The 12,085-nt window shown below is 39.8% G+C and overlaps 1 protein-coding gene across 2 annotated transcripts in view; it reads left to right on the top strand.

The window, feature by feature from the left end:
- The window catches only part of MACROD2 (mono-ADP ribosylhydrolase 2), a 2,000,643-nt gene extending 1,992,056 nt beyond the window's left edge, over positions 1-8,587 (top strand). For both annotated transcript variants that reach the window (XM_073792642.1, XM_033840110.2), the window contains one exon: positions 4,971-8,587. The gene's annotated coding sequence lies outside the window, so the exon portion shown is untranslated. The remainder of the gene's footprint in view (positions 1-4,970) is intronic.
- Positions 8,588-12,085: the final 3,498 nt, after the last annotated feature.

Here is a 12,085-nt window from a genome sequence, read left to right as displayed (position 1 = left end):
CTTAGCTAAGATGAGTGGGTTTCCCAATGCGCATGGCTACACAGCATGAGGTCATTATCTTCTGTATCCTGTATCCTGTTCTTTCTCATCCTGAGCCTCCTCAGGGCTCACCATCAGGGTGGCAGTGTAGGCAGGCACCATTTTTCATTCACACCTCCCTTCATCTTCCCTGCCTCTTCTCAGTAGGCCTCTGCACTCTCCCAGAAGGCCATGTTGCACCAGCATCATGGCAGACACATTGCTCAAGCTCCAGCATTGTGGCCGACTGAAGTTTGAGAACATGTGAAAGCAGGCAGCTGTCTTCCTATCACGGTTTTAAACATCATTTAAAACTAAATATAATAGCATTTGTGCAATACATGTATAGCATAGGACGGCTAAAAAATATAAACTTATACAAACATGGTCTTATAAAACATTTCTTTAACCTTGTTTATGTATTTAAGATTATCCTGTTAAGCTGCAGAAATGACACAGTAGAGAAGTTTACATTAAGAAGTAATGAAGTGAGATTAAACCTGAACAATTTAAATGCAAGTTCTTCAGTATTGCCTTACCTTTTGCCCTTTTGCTGCCAACAAACTATAGACTTATCTAGATTTTTTTCTTACAGACACTATTATTTTTCTGTGTGATCAATATCTAGATGCAGCACCAAAATAAATGTTTTCCTTGGTCAATGTCAAAATATTTTCCTTGACGATAAACATGAATCCATCTACATACCTTTACCCAAATGAATAAGTTGTCAAAACTTAAAGTTCAAAATTAGTTTAACTTTATTGCAAAACCATGTATCATGGCTCCTCCCTTACCTCTTTGCTGCAGTCCCTCACCTCCAGGAAGGAGAAGTGACTTGCACAGGGACACTTAGCTGATCAATGGAAGTTCAAATACTTCCAGGACAAAATTCTTTGATGATACCGTACTGCTCCCTAAACAGTAGTGCATTTCTGAACACAATTGTCATAACGAACAGTATGACCTAAGGAATGTCATCAGTTCCCATAGAAATACTTCCACAGCTGGGTTTGTAGACATTATTGGTAGTTCAACAGGAAGAAAGAACCTTTCGATCTGTGCATCATACCTCCAGGGAAATTAAAGAAATACCATGAAATGGAAATAGAATTAGAGTTCAAAGACATAACACAAGAATGTTTAGTGTTGTGTAATTTATAATTGTAAAAAATCAGGGCTATCATAAATGACAATGGGAGAACAGTTCAATGAATCAATAGAACACTGTGCAAATTGAAAAATAATTTAACAAGTATTTGAGGGCATGTAAAGATGGTTATAGAATCTGAACTTTTGATTCTAGAGGAACATGGCTGGCCAAGCGTGGCTTCCAGGTTGGGCTTTAGGAGGCCTTGTAACTTCCATTTTTGTACTCTTGGAATCCATCCACCCTGTAAGGAGTTCAAGCTGTGCTATAGAATGAAGAAGGCCACATGGAGAGAGATTCTGGGAAGTGAGAGGGCATTTTGGATGTTCCGGCCCCAGTGGATGACACCTGGAGCAGATGAACTGCCAGGCTGAGCCCAAGCCAGATTACAGAATCATTAGAAACAATAAATCATGAGTTTTGGGGCCACTATGTTTTGGAGTGGCTTGTTTTGTAGCAATAGGTGACTGAAAAGGTGGGGGAAAAAATGCAGAACCCCTCTCAATACAAATGCTTAGAAATGAGAGATAAACTATAACAAAAATATTTTAAAACATATAGCTCAGCTGACATGAAAGCTAAGGTGTCAGAAGTGAAGAGGAATTTGAACACCAAAGCAATAATCTAGTGAGCTGAAGATCCAGCAGCCCCAAGGGCTGCAGTTTGGTTGCTGGTGCAGAGATAGGCTCTAAGGCTAGAGACTTGGGTTTTAATGCCCACCTGGGACCTTGGGTCACTCAAGGTAAGGAGCTGAAATTGATAGCTCTACATAAGTCAGTCATAACCCAGCTCAAGAAATTAACAAGGAGACTTGAGCCTGCCCAGGGTGCTGCATGGGGAAAGAAAAAGACTCCCATACTAAGTAGAAAACATATATGCACCATGCGTTTGAAACACAAATTTATGCCATCCAAAGTCATATGTTAATACACAAACTGAAAAATTAATCTAATATTAGATTATAGACCAGTGTTATCCCTGGGAGAGTTAGCAAATGGAAATGTAAAACTATCCCTTGGAATTCCTACAGAAGAATTAAATTTCTGAAGGTGAGTTTACAATTTTAAGACTTACAAAACACAAAAGGAAATGATCCATCGTGAGTGAGAGTTAGCGGATAAGATTACAGGATGATTAGCATGATGAGAACTTGAGAGTAGAATGTTTTGAAGATTTTATAAACTATATACATTTAAATGACAGCAAAAGATAAAAAGTAGATATAAAACTGTAAGAAAAAAGCAAACTATGAAAAATTAACAATTTGGAGGAAGCAAGTAAATATATAGTAATGTAAATGACACATGAGGAGACATAAGGGATAGAAGGAGAATAACCAAGACAATTTTGTATTCAACAAGAGCTCTAAAAGGAGCTGGTTGATAGTATTTGAAAGATACTGGCAAGGATTTATCAGAATTGATGAAATTAATAGGGGCTTCCCTGGTGGCACAGTGGTTGAGAGTCTGCCTGCCAGTGTAGAGGACGTGGGTTTGAGCCCTGGTGTGGGAGGATCCCACATGCCACGGAGCAACTGGGTCCGTGAGCCACAAGTACTGAGCCTGCGTGTCTGGAGCCTGTGCTCCACAACAGGAGAGGCCGTGACAGTAAGAGGCCCACTCACCACGATGAAGAGTGGCCCCCGCTCGCCGCAACTAGAGAAAGCCCTAGCGCAGAAACGGAGACACAGCGCAGCCAGGAATGAATAAATAAATAAATAAAATAAAGGAGTTCCTTTAAAAAGAATTGATGAAAGTAATAAATTTTAAGTTAAAAGAAGAATAATAAGTTACAAGGAGGACATATTTAAAATAAATTCACACTTATGCACTACAAGAACACCAATGAGAAAAAAATTAAAACAATTAGAGGGAAAGGAGAGTTAACCATAAATAAATAGGTATTGCACAGACAACAAGCTTCCCAAGATCAAGAATTTAGGTCAGAAGATAATGGAATAATTCTGAGTCTTCAAAACATGGATTAAAATAATTGTCAACATAGAGTTCTTCACTAGTTTCACTATCATTTAAGAAAATGAGGGGCTTTCCTGGTGGCGCAGTGCTTGAGAATCTGCCTGCCAATGCAGGGGACACAGGTTCGAGCCCTGGTCTGGGAAGATCCCACATGCCGCGGAGCAACTAGGCCCGTGAGCCACAACTACTGAGCCTGCACGTCTCGAGCCTGTGCTCCACAACAAGAGAGGCTGCAACAGTGAGAGGCCCGTGCACCACGATGAAGAGTGGCCCCCGCTCGCCTCAACTAGAGAAAGCCCTCACACAGAAACAAAGACCCAACACAGCCAAAACAATTTAATTAATTAAAAAAGAAAATGATATCCCATTTTCAGGAAAAAAACTTGCTACTCACATACGTTTTCTCTAAAAGCTACTAAAGGAGGCACAACAGTAAGAAGAAAATTGAGCCCAGAGGAAGAGTAGTGTGCAGGAAACAACTGCAAGCCAAGAAAAATGGTAAACACAAAGGAACATCAAAATATATATTGATTATAAATTTATAACAATAATAATTGACGAATGGTTAAAAACAGAGTAAGACAAATTACTATTTTCGTACATTTTACAATACACAAGATGACACTACATACTTCCCACTGTGTCTGTATTTGGAAATACATTATGTGTGTAAAAGTGTAAAAACATGCATGTTGTTGATTCACACTAATATCAGGATTCAGTAGTCTCTGGGAAGGAAGAGAAATAGTTTTAATTTATCTGTAAATACTTTAATTACCCACAATGTTTTATTTTTTTAAAGTCAAATAAAGATCACAAGGAAATTTGAAAAATATTAACACATATTAAATCTGGATAGTGAACATAGTCTAGATATGTCTTAAGGTTGTCTGTAATGTTCTTCCTGTTTACAATTTTAATTGTTAAAATTAAAATGTATGATTGTGTATATACATATGAAAGATATGGAAAAATAATATAAGGAAATGCTCCATAATATTAACTACAGAAGTTATTGTCAATAGAGGCATTACGCAGGATCCTTGCTTGTCTACTTTGGGGTATTTTAAATATTATCTACAATGAGCATGATATCGCTTTTCTATACACACACACACCTGAAAGGATTTTTTTTTAAGATTCATAGGACACTAGAATAGAAAGTTAGCTCAGAGATCATCTCTCCAATTCTTCCTTGAAGAGATGTAATTTATGGTGATAGAAATCAGATCAGTTATACGGTTAATAATTGAAAAGGGACCTTTCTGGGCCAATGGGAATGATGTGGGTTAAATGCATTTTTCAAAACAGTTTGAAGTATACTTAAGATCTATGCATTTCCCTATAGGTTCTTCTAAGGCAGGGTATCTTCTTAGAGTTCTTTCACACGTGGAGAACACGGCAGATGCCTACTTAATAAGATCTCAAAGTGGTGGGATGACAATCAATGACTTTTGCAAATCAGCGTCATGTAAATTATTATTGTTTCTATGATGAGCCCTGGAAACTGGAGCACATGAAAGGGCTGAGAAGGGAGGACACATTGGTTCAAGATTAGGTTTCTCAAAGAATACCTTGAAGAGTTGAGTTAATCACCCCCATCAGCCAAGCAAGTTGTCAATGTCGCGTACATTTATTAGCAGTGATTTATCCCCTGCCTGCAATTACAGCTCAGATATCCAAAGCTCTTGGATAGTCAAAGAAGATCTTTCTAGGCACATTTGAGGGGTGAGAAGCATTTAAATGGCTGTATGAAAAAGATATTCCTTGCTCAACCTATGAAGATATCTTTAATCTAACAAATGGTTTCTCCTTATCTTCGGCAGGGGCACAAGATGAAGCAAAGGAACAAAGAAATGGAAGTAAATGACAGTCCTCAGCATTGCAGGCCTCCCGGGCCCCGGGGGGCGGGGGGGGTGGTGGTGGTGGTGGAAAAAGACACCTGCGTGCCCTGTGGGGGAGGGGGGGGAGGCAAGTCCCACGGAAGGATGGGGAATCCTTTGCTCTAATTTCTCCAGCCGCATTTTGTTCTGTTCACCGGCAGAAAGAGAAAGAAAAAAAGGAAAAAAAAAAAAGTTTTATTTGGTGGGGGGACCCACGTGAATGCATCTTTCAGGCACTATTCCTGTCATTTCTGTCTTTTCTCTCACGACTCTGCCCCAGGGTCCCAGTGGCACGTGTGACATACATGTGTATCCTGGCTCCTGTCTGCTTTCTCAGTTATTTCACAAAGCTGGTTGGTACAGTGGTTTCTTCCAAGAAAGAGAAGGAAGGTGACTGTTTGGTAAGCTGCAGGCTGCATTTCAGGAACCATCAAACCCTGTATTAGAATCCATGGATGAAGGAGGCAGGACAGAAAATGGGCAAAACCATCAGAAATCACTTGGAAAAAGGTCAGGACGATGAGTTAAAAACGGTGTTTTATTCCGGGATTCCCAAGGTACAGTGTTGTTCCGTGTGGTTGTCAGGAGGATTCTGGAAGTAGAGTTTAATCTGGAGCAGAGCGTGGAGGCATCACAAGGAAGGTGGGCCCTGGCTGCTGTCGGGTCTTCCTTGGTAGCAGGATGGCAGGTGAGTTCTTCTCTGACACCGACTTTCAGCAGAGCTCACCTGGTTCAGGAGGTCTTTACTGGGTGCGTCACATGGAGCCCCCCTGGGAGATGTATGTAACTCCTTGTGACACAATTGTATGGGGTGGTACTTCTCTAGGCATTTTAGTTAAGAGACAGGGGGCTGCTGCATTTAGGATCCAAGCATCCGCCTATGAATATGAAAAGTTCCACTTGAAATCTCTCTTTATAGATATGCTTCTCATAAAAGAACGTCTTGTCTTCACCCAGGGACTGATGACCCACAGAACAGATTCTCATTTGAAGTTAGAGGCGATTAGAGGTCTTGCTTGTAGTTCTGGCTTGCTGGTTTGCTTTTACATGCTGTGTTTTTGTTCATGCTGAGTCCAAGACTAACTTGATGGCTAGTCCCCTCTCCCAGCGCACACTGAAGGAGAGGAGCAGTACTAATAAGCCAAGATGTCAGTGATACGGTGGGCATGAGGGGTGAAGGGCCCAGGAGGAAGTTAGAAGTTGTCACAGATGTCTATCCTAGGGCCAACGTGGACAGAAGCCTCAGGACGCAAGACACCTGCTTCCCACAGCCTCCCCGGCTCTAAGACCAATCTGTTTGTTTCTGTGGCAACTCGCACTATTTCTTCCATATCGTCTTAAATCCACCTTCCTTATAAGGGCTTTAGAACTATAAGTAAGTTAGCTGCGTATTTTTTCTTTGTAGAGGGAGAAAAGCAATGGCGAGCGTTTCTACAATAGAAGGGTGTTCTGCTTTCTAAATATTCCATGGAGTTCTTCAGTTTTGCTCTTTCCTCTAAAGAAAATTCACCTTATCTTCCTATGAATTTTGTTTTGGCCTTTCTGAATTTGTTGCCTCCCTGGATGGCTTATTTGGTCTATTGGAATAAGTTGCCTCTCTGGATGGCTTATTTGGTCTATTGGAATAATTAACAAGTTGTATTTCTACCTGTGTAATATGTTTTAACACCCTCAGTTTTTTAAGCTGCTCATCAACCTAGCAGCAACAATATTTAAGTGACCTCGTGATTTCAGAACATGCTAATTTCCCCTTCTGCCATTATTCCACGGTTTGATACAGAAACTGTTATGTCCTCTACTGCCATTAGACATCGCTTTGTAGAAAAACAAGGAAAAGCCTCGTTTTCAATAATCCAGGAAATGATGCCATGGGAATACTGACAGTTTCTAGATTTCATGTCATCTTTTTTTTTTTTTTTTTTTGTGGTACGCGGGCCTCTCACTGTTGTGGCGTCTCCCGTTGCGGAGCACAGGCTCCGGACGCGCAGGCTGAGCGGCCATGGCTCACGGGCCTGGCCACTCTGCGGCATGTGGAATCTTCCTGGACCAGGGCACGAACCCGTGTCCCCTGCATCAGCAGGCGGACTCTCAACCACTGCCCCACCAGGGAAGCCCTCATGTCATCGTTATAACTTAACTGAAAGTCGCCATCATTCTTGTGAAGTACTTGACAAGCACAATCTTCTGGGAGCACATTTTCCTATGACTCCTAAGCATTAGTGCTACTCGTGCTCAATAATGAGTTAAGTTGAAAAGTACAAGAGGAGGCAGGAAGGATGGAGATTTTCTTTAATGGACAAAGATGAAAGAGACCTAATGTCTCTGGTAGGAACAGTAGGGATCAGAATTACTTCAGTCCTGGTGTTGCCTTTGACATCAATGATAGCCATTCATTCATTTTCAATGTGGGTGGGGTAGGAATGAGAGGAGGGAGGGCTCTGCCTGAAAACTATAGAAAAAGAAAGTCAGCTCTGTATCCAGGAAACTGAGTGAGGAGTAAGTATGATCAGTCCCACTCTTGAATTTGTTTACACTTGACTTTATGATTAGATTGTGTTTTCATTTTTGCCTCATTATGATTTTGGGTTGCTATTTGGCAGTAAGATTTTATGCTTTAGGACAAATAATGAAGTGAATTTCCATTTCAATAGTAGAATATTAAAAATCTAGCTCTTGGCCAGATCGAAGACACCCACGACACAGGAAACCATTATTTCACTGGTGCTGTCATTGCACAGACTGTACAATGGAAAGTTTGAAAGGCTGATTGAATTCTCCAGAACATGAATTCTGTATGTCAGTTTCCAACCACAATCCAGCCAGGCTAGGTGGTACGAAGGTTTACAGGAGGGAGAGTGGGACCAAGGTAGGCTTTCCACATAATAGATCTAATTAAAAAGGTACTTGTTTTAGGAGAGACAAAGGATGTGTCCTCTAGCTGGTAACTATTCAGACGATGGACAAGCCTTCTTTCGTAAAAGCTTACAAAGGCGGTGTCCAAAACACGGTCTATGATACTGGGTCACCTGTTAGTCATCGCAGCTAATTGTACATCTTTCTATGAAACACTGAAAAGCCTCTTTGTGAATTAATACAGTTCTGCTTGATGCAGTTGATTTGAAATGACATTTCTCTGTATGTGGTGCATGTCGGCTTTGCTTTGACAAATAACAAAGTTAGCAGAATATGTTCAATATATTTTCTTGGGGAATAGGGTTTTTATCATATGATTCATTAAGGATTTGCCTTACCCTGACATTTGTGATATAAAGGAAAATCAGAAAAAAAGTAATTTTCTTGATCAAGATATGTTTTTACTTAATGCAAATAAATGTAGTCTGTTGCTTGCAAGGGAAAAATAACGTCTTCTGAGATCTGGTATAAACTGCTAAATAGAATAATATGTGCCTCTTTTGTTAAACCAGCATTTAAATACTGGACTGCTTCTAAATACGTTTGTTTCTTTTCATGTGTGCCATACACTAAAAAACTTAAACAACTGTTGCCTTCATACTATATTTGTTAGAGCAGAATATGAATAAAATTTGTTTGAGAAGATAAGGTGGAATTATCTGTATTTTGTGAAGTTTGTTCCCTAGCCATGAGCAGTTAATGACTCAGAAATGTTCATTTAACAGTAGATACCTCATTGCACATACGTGTATTTAAAATTGCCCCTGCACGTCAACTGTAACTTACCAAGAGTCTTCCCCTGCTAAGACTGGCCAGTGTTGTGGCCATGTTTTCAAAATTAAACTACACAGTAGTTTGAACAGACACAAATCCCAATGTGAAATTTTTCTCTGAATACTACATAGCTAATTACCCTAGCAACAGCCTCTGAGGTGCAAGATATAAATTGTTGAGATGAAGCCCATGGTTCCATGAACACTGGCCCAGCCTTTGGAACCCATCATCCATAACTGGAATTCTTTTTGAGCATCTTTTATGAGCATGGTCACCATGCTGGCTATGTGAGCAGCGCAGACGCAATCCTCCTCAGCCTACTGTTGACAGAATCATGATTGAGTTACAAAATTGTTAAGAGTTTGGCAATGGAGCCCCAAAAACCGCTATGGGAAAAACTCAGTGTTCTTTTGAAAATGGAAATCTGTATTCCGTCAAATTTAATTCCCTCCATCTCCTACAGAAGAAGTGCTATGGGGTGTATTGTTCTAAAAGGCAAGAAAGAAAGTCAATCCCTTTATCCAACAAAGCCAGGAACTTAACAGTTAAAGGGGAATAAGGTTTTTTAAACTGCTGTACCAAAGGAACGTTTTTCCAATAATAAACAAGTTTGATGAGAAAACAACTGTACGCAGGACAGTCTTATCTCACAGTGGGCAACCTCAACACAAATGCTTCAAGGTGACAGTAAAGATAATTTGACATGATTCTAGTATGGCCAATTTCAACTTTTAAATCTACATTCAAGTTTTCATCTCTTTGCCTGTCACTCTTATGTGTCTCTCCCAGACACTGCTGCCCCTTTGCCTTTAAAAGATGTCACTGAACACTGCTTAGCTTTGCTGCTGGTTCTCAGGACTAAAAGGGATAATGATACCCATTTATATTTCCAGAACTCTGGCCCAGTGTGGGGCTTTGATAAACAAAGCACCTCCACTTCTTGGTTTGGAAGATGGAAATACTACAACATTCCTGAACTCTCTCACAAATTTAAACATGAATAAAGTGCCAAGACATTCTACTTTGCCATTTGGAAATGCACTTGGTAACTTATTAGCACTGGACTCTGTTATTCAATACTGTAGGCAGATAGCCCTTTCTCCAGCTCAAGTCTCTACCAAATGAATCAACAATCCTTACAATTGGGTAGGAAATATGAAATCCTTTCTACTGAAGTTGATTTAAATTTTGCCCCTAAAGTAAAGACCCATGAGGATAAGAAAAAACTGTTTTATAAGATTTAGAGAAATGGCCGATTTGACACGTGCACACAAAATACTGACACTCGGTGTAAATCTTTTTAAGTTATTGTTTCTCTGATAAGAACGAGAGTGAATCTGTGACTAAAGCAGAAAGGAGATGTAGCTCTCTTTCTTGGTTAAGATGCACAGAAGGATATAGATTTAGAGGGGGATAATTATACCAACAGACACTTCCTTCCCTTGAGGGAGGAGAACGCTTCTTTGCCCCACTGAAATTGGACTTTATTGCTTTGGCCAATGATGTGTGGGCAGAAATGGCATATGTCACTTCAGGCAGAAGCTTGAAGACTCGTGCTCCCTTTTTTCCCTCTACCGTAATGCCCAGCTACTTCCCAGATAGGTTGCTCTGTCAGTCTAGAACCTGGAGTGACGATGTGGAGTTGAGTTTCAGGCAAGCCCCACTGAGAAGGTGACATCAGTGAGAAGTAAACCTGTGTTTTGAGATCTGAGCACCATATGTTACACTAGTATAACCTAACCTATTCTAATTGATATGTATGCCATCAAAGTATTTAAATAAAAAGTCCAAGAATTGACATGATCTGCCTCTCCAGCCTCATGTTGTGTGACTTTCAAATTGGCTCCTAAAAGTACCAACACAATGACCTTCTGTCCATTCCTAGAACAGGCCAAATTCAAGGTCATCCTTGAGATCTCAACTGTAATGTCACATCCCAGAGATGCCTTCCCCAACTACCCTATTTCAAAGGAAATCCCCCTTTCCAACATCCTTGCCTACCTAATGCCGTATTTGCTACATCAGAACACGTAGAATTCTTTGTAATTGTTTATTTACAGGGCAGAGAGAAACATTCACATGTTTCAACTCAGAAGGGCAACATAATGTAATCCCGCCCCCCGCCCAGTAACTGAGCTTGCCTTATTTCCAAGCTTCTAACCAACTGGTTAGAGGCAATCATGGGAAAAGAATATAATCTGCCAATTAAAGGTATCTCAGTCTTTTCCAGTTTAAAATGCTAATTTTAGCATTTTAAAAGATAGCCTCTTCAATAAGGGGTGCTGGGAAAACTGGACAGCTACATGTAGAAGAATGAAATTAGAACACTACTTAACACCATACACAAAAATAAACTCAAATTGGATTAAAGACTTAAATGTAAGATCAGACACTATAAAACTCTTAGAGGAAAACATAGGAAAAATACTCTTTGACATAAACCACAGCAAGGTCTTTTTTGACCCACCTCCTAGAGTAATGGAAATAAAAACAAAAATAAACAGATAGGACTTAATTAAACTTAAAAGCTTTTGCACAAAGGAAACCATAAACAAGACAAAAAGACAACCCTCAGAATGGGAGAAAATATTTGCAAACAAAACAACAGAGGATTAATCTCCAAATTATACACACAGCTCATGGAGCCCAGTATCAAAACAACAAACAATCCAATTAAAAAATGGGTGGAAGACCTAACAGACATTTCACCAAGGAAGACATACAGATGGCCAAGAGGCACATGAAAAGTTGCTCAATATCACTAATTATTAGAGAAATGCAAATCAAAACTACAGTGAGGTTACTGTACAGAAGAGGTAATTGTTGCAGAGTTAGCTATCATTAAATCACCTGAGTCACATCACTAGGAAGTGGAGGAGGCAGGATTCATACCCAAGTAGTCACTCTCAGGAGGATGTATACTCAATCACTACACCATGATGCTTTTTGTTAATATCTCAGTTTGTTTCTCTGCAAAATGGGTGTAATAAAATCCCTTCCGCTTTTAAAAAGATTAAATGACTCGGTAACTGTATTTAGAAAAACGCCTGGCACATAGTAGACTTTATAAATGTTTGTTAAATAAAATAAATGAAATAAAACCTGCCCAATTGCAGAGCTGGTAATTGGTGGAGCAGAATTCTCACCTACTTAGTGTGAATCCAGATCCCTCACTCTCCACCACTACAACATTCTACTTTCTGATATTGCTTCTCATTAAAACTGCCTTGCACAGATATGTGACATTATAAATGATATCTGTGGATTCCTAGTACACAGAAAGAAGTTAATAAATAACAGCATTTATTATTGATCATCCCAGCATATCATATTTGACTTGAGAGAGGCACAGTTTTGATTACCTACAATAA

Source organism: Tursiops truncatus, chromosome 15 (assembly GCF_011762595.2).
Source record: "Tursiops truncatus isolate mTurTru1 chromosome 15, mTurTru1.mat.Y, whole genome shotgun sequence".
NCBI lineage: Eukaryota > Metazoa > Chordata > Mammalia > Artiodactyla > Delphinidae > Tursiops > Tursiops truncatus.
This window is presented reverse-complemented; position numbering and strand designations above follow the sequence as displayed.